An 8,003-nucleotide genomic window follows, 5' to 3' on the forward strand; every position below is an offset into this window, starting at 1 on the left:
AATTTCTCTGTCCCACATGGCTCCGGATCCTGTTTTATTTTATTTAATAAGCAGTTACATAGTGCATACTGTTTTACAAATGTATTTAATCTACATAGCAACCTTATAGCATAGTTACTATTGTTATGGAGGAGAAAATAAGATACCAAGTGGGACACAGGGACTTGCTCAAGGTCAAATAGTTAGCAGGTGGCAGAGTCCAGATTCAAATTCAGGTTACCTCTGTGGGGTTACTTTTTTTTTAACAGCTTAATTGAGATATAATTCACATACCATACTTATTTAAAATGTACAATTCAGTGGTTTTTGCTATTTTTCTTTTATGTTATAGTAAAAAATATATATGTAACACAAAATTTGTCATTTTAAGTATTTTTAAGTGTATAATTCATTGGCATTAAGTATATTCACAATGTTATTTGACCATCACCATTATCTATTTCTAAACTTTTTTTTTATCACTCCATACGGACACTCTGTGCCTACTAAACTCTATTCCCACTCCCCCTCATCCCCTATAGCTTCTGATCTACTTTCTGTTTATATGAATTTGGCTATTCTAGATATTTCATATAAGTGGGTTCATACAATATTTGTCCTTCTGTTTCTAGTTTATTTCACTTACCATAATGTTTTCAAGGTTCACCCATGATGTCACATGTATCAGAACCTCATTCCTTTTTATATGGCTGAATAATATCTTATTGTAGGTATATACCACATTCTGATTATTCATTCATCCGTTGATGAATGCTTGGGTTGTTTTTGCCTTTTGGCTATCATGAATGGTGCTGCAGTGAACATTGAAATACAAATATCTGTTCACATCCCTGCTTTTAGTAACTTTGGGTGTACCTAAGAGTGGAATTCCTGGGTCGTATGATAATTCTGTATTTAGCTTTTTAAGGAACCTGGGTTTACTTTTGAAAAGTTAAAACCATTAATGTCTAGTGGCTATTCTACCTACACATTATTTGTTCATTCACTTATTTAAATCTTTCTACATCAGAAGATGGGCAGAATACAGGCTGGGTTAATTTTCTTTTCAAAAGGTATGATACTTCTGGGATAGAAAAGAAATATTTGGATAAGTGTACAATACAGTATTGTTAACTATAGTCATCATGCTATACATTAGATCTCCAGAACTTACTTTCTTGGATAACTGGAACTGTTATACCTTGTGTACCTAAAATTTGCTAAGTGTTCGTAATGTTAAGTGTTCTCACTCATCACACACACAAAAAAATAGTTATTGTGAGGTGGTGGATATGTTAACTAGCTTGATTGTGGTGAACATTTTACAGTGTATGCATATATCAACAGTTTTTAAAAACATTTGGACAAACTGTTGTGTTATTCGTTATTAGAATCTGATTTGGGTGAAAGTTCTAAGATTTTATAAACCATAAATTAGATTATAAATAGCCATTCTTACCATTTTTCAATTTCTTAAAAAAATATTTATTTAATGTCTGCTATGAACTATGTAAGACACTGGAAGGAATATAAGAAAAATTTAGAATACCACCCTGTCATGTAATTTATTAACTTAGCGGGGAAGATAATAGTATTGCAGGTCAAACAACTAGAAAATAGTACAAAGCAATATTAAGGATAGTATTAATTTTAGAAAGTTCTTACTAGATGCCAGGCACTGTTGTGAGCACTTTGTATACATCATCTCACTTATCTGGCTCTTTGAGATGGTTCCATTGTTAATATTCCTATCAACTAATTTAACCAAGGACACACAGTCAGTGGCAGAGCCAGGATTTAAGTCCAGCTCTTTCTGACTAGATAGCTTGCATTCTTTATCACTCTATTACAAATTGTTACAGAATTTGGAGCTATCATTTTTAAGTTTTACCTATTTGTTCTAAATTGATGACTAAATTGAAATGTATATACTTTTTTTTTTTTTTTGTCTTTTATCTTTTTCCATGTCCGGCAACGGGATTGCAACCCTCGGTGCTGCTCCCGCGCCTCGCTCAGCCAGTGAGCGGGAACCGGTCTGTATGTGGGATCCGAACCCTCGGGCGGGAGCGCCGTTCTTTATCACTCTATTACAAATTGTTACAGAATTTGGAGCTATCATTTTTAAGTTTTACCTATTTGTTCTAAATTGATGACTAAATTGAAATGTATATACTTTTTTTTTTTTTTGTCTTTTATCTTTTTCCGTGTCCGGCAACGGGATTGCAACCCTCGGTGCTGCTCCCGCGCCTCGCTCAGCCAGTGAGCGGGAACCGGTCTGTATGTGGGATCCGAACCCTTGGGCGGGAGCGCCGCCGCACTTCCCAAGTGGCGCACTTATCCAGTGCGCCACCGGGCCGGCCTCAGAATGTATATACTTTTGATTTTAGGGTTTACACTGTAATCAGCACTTCATATTTTGATGTTGTTTCTAGCTATTTCTAGCTATTTCTCAAATTGTTCTTTAGCTTTTTCATAGCTTATTGTATTCAAATGACACGCAGACAGATACATGGCATGGCTCCATGTGATTTGGATAGCTGAGCCAAATCATTTCTCTTATTTTTCTAGGTTTCTGCATGTGAACTTGATAATTGGCATAGACTACAGAATGGGTTTACTTCTTTTTTTTTTTTTTTAAAGATGACCGGTAAGGGGATCTTAACCCTGGCTTGGTGTTGTCAGCACCACGCTCAGCCAGGGAGCAGACCGGCCATCCCTATGGGTTTACTCCTTGCCTTATCATCAAATTATTTCAAAATTGATTCTATATTGTTTTTCATCTAATGAATAAGCACTGTAATTTTCTTAAAATTAAAAAAAAGAAAAATACACATGCAATCAAATAAATAAATGTAGGAAATTGGGTGTTTAATAAACACTGAGATTTCCACCAGCAAAAAGCAAAATTAAGATAACTGAAAATATCAAGTTTTCTGTCCTCTCTTTTCCACTCCTGCACAACTCCGTGGGTAGTTGATAGGATAATCAGAGAAAACAGAAAATGTTACTCTCCCATGTAAAATACATAGAAGATGTGATACATAGGAAGTTTCTTGCACAGTTATAAACTGCAGGTAGAGAAGATATAATCTTAGGAGGTTTGGGCACCTAAATTATACAGCTTCTCTGTCTACAAAAAGACCATATACTTTACAGTTGAAACCATGTTTAAATCATAAACCTCAGCTCAGCAGAGAACCACTAACTCTAGTTGGGTATGACTTCACTGAAGAGTTGACTTTTCTAGCTTTTGAAGGCTAAAAACTGAGAAAGGGCATTTTATGCAAAAAGAAAAAAATTAGCAGGTAGGCCAACAGTAATGAAGTTCTCTCAGTTGTCTGTCTACTTTTTCATATGTTTTTCACCTCTGCCTCTTGTTTGTCTCCAAGCCTCTGTGTGTTTCTACAACACCCTCCTTTTCTCCCTTCTCTGAACAGCTCTTCCCCTGAATGCTTTGGCTTATCCTACCACCATCTATCCCTTCTTTGGAATTGGTCAGGAAACTCAGAATAGAAGGTCAGGAAGTAAAATTGGTAAGAGCAAACCATTAAGCTGTGAAAAAGTCACAGCCATTTTTGAAATGGCTGGTGGTGATGGTTCACAACAGTGTGAATATACTAAATGCCACCAAACTACACTTTAAAATTGTTAAAATAGTCAACTTTATGTATGTTTTACCACAATAAATGGAAGAAAAAAAGACTATAGCGAAAAGTTGTCCTATGAATTCATAGGCTAATTTTTTAATGTAAATTTTAGTGCATAGCAGCACTCCCCTTTCAAATAAAGATCAGCTTGCTTCAGAGAAAGTTTAAATCAGTAAACAAAATAGTAATAAACACGATCATGGATCAATCCCCAAGCCATTGGTCTACTTACCTAAATATTCCTTCTCAACAGTGCCTGGGAAAATCAAGCGAAAGAAACTCTTTCACCTTATGATCTAAGAAAGAATTATAAACAAAATTAGGAACATTATACATTAGACTCTGCTACTGAGTCATATTAAAGGAAATACCATGTTACTGGATACTTTGTGGCCTTAGCCAGTTGGTTTATATATCCTTTTAAAAGCTTTATATTCTATAGTAATTGGTTTTCAAACTACTTAACAGCAAAAAAAATTTTTCCCCCAAAGTAAATTTTATGCAGAATCTTTAGTATATAAAATAGGTAATACAGAAAGCATAGTTGGGTTGGTAGAAATTAGGGGTGGGAGACTTCATCTTTCCTCAGTATCCTAGTAGCGCTTGAGGCACTGCTGTGAAATAAATGGGTTGCAAGCTGCTGCTCTATAATATACATATATAGAATTTATAGTAGCTTGGATATGTTTGGTCATTTCTAGGTTTTAACACCTGAGCTGTTAGCATTATAACTCCCATTATGTCATTTGTATGAGAAAATCAGTTTTATTTCAGCTTACAGCACCATTCCTTAAGTTTGTAACCTGACATAAAAGAGAGATATACCTTTAATGAGTTGTTAAATTATAGTGGTTTGTTTAGCTACAGGATGGGCAAAATCCCATGGATTTTTCTGAAAGTATGTAATTTGAAATATGTTTTTCTCATGGCATGTCAGGAGTGATTTGCAATCTTTTCTGCTTTAGTGAATTTCAGGTTCTAGAAAGTATTTGCCTTTTTAAAAACGATTGCTGTTTATCTAACATTATCTTTCAAATCAATTGTTTTTAACCAAGGCTTTATTGAAAAGGCTTGAAACTGTAAAACCAACTGTTGGTATGAAACGCTCAGAACAACTGATGGACTATCATCGCAATATGGGTTATCTCAGCTCATCACCATCAACGAGACGAGTGAGATCTACTCTTGGCCAATATACCCCTTTAAGTAAGCGTATTCAAAATTATTTTGTAATTGTTTGTGTCTTGTATCCTTTAAAATATATATATATATTTATTTACATATTTATTTTTATTTATACTGGCAGCTGGCCAGTATGTGGATCCAAACCTTTGGCCTTGGTATTATCTGCACCATATTTTAGCCAACCGAGACAACCAGCAAGCCAAAAAAATTTTTTTTAATTGTGCGTATCTGTGGGATACAGTGTGTTGTTTCAGTACATGCATATGTTGTACAGTAATTCACTTAGGACAGATAGCATATTCATTACCTAAACATTTATCTTTTCTTTGTGGTAATTACATTGAAGTTCCTCTTTTCTAGCTATTTAGAAATATACAATATGATATTATTGGCTACAGTCAGCCTAGAACACCACAACTATTCTTCCAATCTGCATGTAACTTTATACGCATTAATCCAGCCCTTCCCCTCCCCATGCTATCCTTCCCTTTTTATTCTCTGGTAATCATTATTCTACTCTCTACTTCTATGAGAACCACTTTTTTTGTGTGTTTCACATATGAGTGAGATCATGCAGTATATGTCTTTCTATGCCTGGCTTACTTAATAGTTTGCAAATACTTTCTTCCATTCTGTAGGTTGTCTCTTCATTTTGTTGATTGTTCCTTTTGCTGTGCAGAAGCTTTTTAAGTGCCTTTGAAGTCTTGTTTAAAAAAGTATTGCCCAGTCAGATTTCATGTAGCATATCCCTTATGTTTTTTTCTAGTAGTTTCATATGTTTATGTTTTAAATTTAAGTCTTTAGTACATTTTGAGCTGATTTTTGTGTATAGTGAGAGATAGGGATCTAGTTTCAATCTACTACACATGGATATCCAGTTCTCCTAGCACCATTTATTGAAGAGACTGTTCTTCCCTATATATTGACATTTTAGTCAAAAATCAGTTGGCTGTAAATGCTTGGATTTATTTCCAGTCTCTCTATTCTGTTCCATTGGTCTATTTGTCTGTTTTTATGCCAGTTCTGTACTGTTTGGGTTACTATAACTTTGTAGTATATTTTGAATTCAGGTAGTGTGATGCCTCCAGCTTTGTTCTTTTTGTTCAAGATTGCTTTAGCTATAATGGGATCTTTTGTGGTTCATTACAAATTTTAAGATCATTTTTTCTATTTCTGTGAAGAATGTCATTGGTATTTTGATAGGGATTGTGTTGAATGTGTAGCGTGCTTTGGGTAATATGGACATTCTGATGGTGTTAATCCTTCTAACCCATGAACGGGATATCCTTCCATTTACTTGTGTCGTCTTTGATTTATTTCATCAATGTTTTATACGTTTCATTGTCAAGACCTTTTACCTCCTTGGTTAAATTTACTTCTAAGTATTTTGTTTTTTTGGTAGCTATCACAAATAAAATAACTTCTTTTTTTTTTTTTTTCCTTTTTGTCTTTTTTTCGTGTCCGGCAACGGACTGCAACTCTCAGTGTCGCGCCTGTACCAGACCAGGACCGGCAACGGGATCGCAACCCTCGGTGCTGCGCCCGCCCCTCGCTCAGCCAGTGAGCGGGAACTGGTCTATATGTGGGATCCGAACCCTCGGCGGGAGCGCCGCCGCGCTCCCAAGCGGTGCACTATAGCAGTGCGCCACCGGGCCGGCCCATAAAATAACTTCTTGATTTTTTTTTTCTAGGTATTTTATTATTGGTGTATAGGAAGGCTATTGATTTTTGTATATTGATTTTGTTTTCTGCCACTTTATTGAATTTATTAATTCTAGCAATTTTTTGGTGGAATCTTTAGGGTTTTCTGTATATGTGACCATGTCATTTGTAAATGGTGATAGTTTGACTTCCTCCTTTCCAATTTGCATGCCCTTAATTGCTTTCTCTTGCTTTATTTCTGTGGCTAGAACTTCCAGTACTATATTGAATAAGAGTGGGGAAAGTGGGCATCCTTGGTATATTAGCTGTTGTTTGTTGTATAAGGCCTTTATTGTGTTGAGGTTACTTTCCTTCTATACCTGATTTGTTGAATTTTTTTTTAATGAAGGAGTATTGTATTTTATAAAATGCTATTTTTGCATCTATTGAAATGATCATATGGTTTTTTCCCTTCATTCTATTGATGTGATGTATCACATTTATTGATTTGCCTTTGTTGAACCATCCTTGCATCTCTGATTTGAATCCCACTTGATCATGGTGAATGATCTTTTCAATGTTTTGTTGGATTTGGTTGTATTTTTTGAGGATATTTGAATCTATGTTCATCAGGGATATTGGTTTGTAGTTTTCTTTTTTTGTTGTGTTCTTTTTCAGTTTTGGTATGAGGGTAATGCTGGCCTCTTAAAAAGAGTTTGGAAGTATTCTCTTCTCTTCAAGTTTTTGGAAGAGTTTGAGAAAATTTGGTATTAGTTCTTTAAATGTTGGGGACAATTTGACAGTGAAGCCGTCTGGTCCTGGGCTTTTTTTGGTTGGAAGAATTTTTATTACTGCTTCAGTCTCATTACTTGTTGCTTATCTGTTGATGTTTCCTAATTCTTCATGATTCAACCTTGGTAAGTTGTATGTGTCCAGGAATTTATCCATTTCTTCTAGATTTTCCAGTTTATTAACATATAGTTGTTCTTCATAGTCTCTTGTGATTCTTTGTATTTCTGTGGTATCGGTTGTAATGTGTCCCTTCTCGTTTCTGATTTTCAGCCGTCTCTCTTTTTTTCTTAGTCTTTCTAACATTTATTGAATTTGTTTCTCTTTTCAAAAAACAGACTCTTTGTTTTATTGACTTTTAGTATTGTTCTTTAAATCTTGAATTCATTTATTTCTGTTCTGATCTTTGTTATTTCTCTCCTACTAATTTTGTTTTTTTGTTTTGTTTGTTTTTTCTCTTTTTGTCTTTTTTCGTGACTGGCAATGGATCGCAACCCTCAGTGTCGCGCCCGTACCGGACCAGGACCGGCAACGGGATCGCAACCCTCGGTGTTGCGCCCGCACCTTGCTCAGCCAGTGAGCGGCTTAATATTGCCTATCTCTTATACAGCTACTAATTTTGAATTTGGTTTTTGTTATTCAAGTTTTTCGAGGTATTACATTAGGTTGTTTATTTGAAATCTTTCTACTTTTTTGATGTAGGCATTTTAAACTATAAGCTTACCTCTTAAAACTGCCTTTGCTGTATCCCATAGGTTCTTG

At 35.2% G+C, this 8,003-nt stretch overlaps 1 long non-coding RNA gene across 1 annotated transcript in view; it reads left to right on the top strand.

Annotated features, from left to right (window-relative positions):
- The first annotated feature begins 4,686 nt into the window (after window positions 1-4,686).
- Window positions 4,687-8,003, top strand: part of LOC103602231 — a 9,707-nt gene continuing 6,390 nt past the window's right edge. The window contains exon 1 of the long non-coding RNA XR_551513.1: window positions 4,687-4,832. This is a non-coding gene — a long non-coding RNA (uncharacterized LOC103602231). The remainder of the gene's footprint in view (window positions 4,833-8,003) is intronic.

Source organism: Galeopterus variegatus, unplaced genomic scaffold (genome assembly GCF_000696425.1).
Source record: "Galeopterus variegatus unplaced genomic scaffold, G_variegatus-3.0.2 Scaffold4063, whole genome shotgun sequence".
Taxonomy (NCBI): Eukaryota; Metazoa; Chordata; class Mammalia; order Dermoptera; family Cynocephalidae; genus Galeopterus; species Galeopterus variegatus.